Below are 1567 nucleotides of genomic sequence, written 5' to 3'. Positions count from 1 at the left end.
TTTTTTTCTTTTAGTCTGTTTATATGGTGTATTATGTTGATGGATTTTTCATATGTTGAATCCGTGCATTCCTGTGATGAAGCTTGCCTGATCATGGTGGATGGTATTTTTGATGTGTCCCCAGATTTAGTTTGCAAGTATTTTGTTGAGTATTTTTGCATCAATATTCAACAGATTGGTTTGAAATTCTCTTTCTGTGTTGAGTCTTTGTGTATTTTATGTATCAGGGTGACTGTGTTCTCATAGAATGAGTTTGGCAATCTTCCTTCTGTTTCTATATTATGGAATAGTTTGTGGTGTATTAATTTTTCTTTGAAAGTCTAGTAGAATTCTGTACTAAAAACACAGAGACATAACAAAATCAAGAGCTGGTTTTTGAGAAAATCAACAAGAAAAACAAACCCTTTGCCAATCTAACTAAAAGACAAAGGGAGAGTGTCCAAATTAATAAAATTAGAAATAAAAAGGGGATATGACAACAGACACTAAAGAAATCCAAAGAATCATTAGATCATACTTCAAAAAAACTGTGCACCACAACATTGGAAAATTTAAAAGAAATGGATGATTTTCTTATAGATACCTCTTACCAAAGTTAAACCAAAATCGGTTAAAAATTTAAATAAACTATAACCCTTAATGAAATAGAAGCAGTCATCAAAAGCCTCTCAACTGTAATTATTAAAGAGATTTTTGCTATTGTAGAGAATACCTGTTACTTTTCACTCAAACAAGAGAAATGATGCCTGGAAGGTAAGATTTCCCAGAGTATGAAGAGAGAAGACATTCACTTAATGAAAAAGTTCTTAGGGAAATAGTCTCTTTGGGCACACTCTAAAAAGAGGCCATGCTGGAAAGTGTTTTCCTCAGTTTACCCTTCACACTGTTCCTCTCACTGCAGTGATAAACAGGGGCAGGCTGCAGGGAAAGCTGGCAGCAGAAGTCAGTGTCATCTGCATGGTGCTTGTTTTGAAGACATGAAGAATAGAACAGCCCTGCATCAGCAAGGCCTGCACTGAGGCTCAGAAAAAAGCGAAGGATGCCAGATGCTGTGGGGCAGAGCAGAGTTCATGAAAGCCTTGAGAGGTTGATGAGTGACATAGTGAGGACGAAACCTGAGTTACAATGGGACGACTGGATGTTTGAGATTCCAGGAAGAATAAATGTCAGCTGAAAAAAGCTGTGGGATTTGAAAACTATAGTGAATGTGTGTGCTGGAAGCAAGAATGACTAGATACTAGACATAATTCTTCATAGAAATACCTACTTTCAAAACATATCATTTTAATAACCTACTCAGTATAACACGTGATGAACCACCACTTCCTGGAATTCGAAGAATATAAGACTCATCAGACTCATCTCAGTTTTGCAAAGAACTATCTAGGCCTTGGGCTGCACATGAAGCCTTTAGGGCCTTTCAGTAGTACTGAGCAGTCTTCTTCATGATCCACAAGGATACAAGTCTCCTTATTGTGATATCAGAGCTTGAGGAATCTTTTGTGATTGGTAATCTGAATCCTTCCTTTCAAGGGAAGAAATACAAAGTCACTACACTTGAAGGCAT

This window comes from Psammomys obesus, unplaced genomic scaffold (assembly GCF_907164565.1).
Source record: "Psammomys obesus unplaced genomic scaffold, mPsaObe1.curated_primary_1811, whole genome shotgun sequence".
NCBI lineage: Eukaryota > Metazoa > Chordata > Mammalia > Rodentia > Muridae > Psammomys > Psammomys obesus.
The sequence above is the reverse complement of the archived record's forward strand: the minus strand, read 5'-3'. Positions refer to the sequence as shown.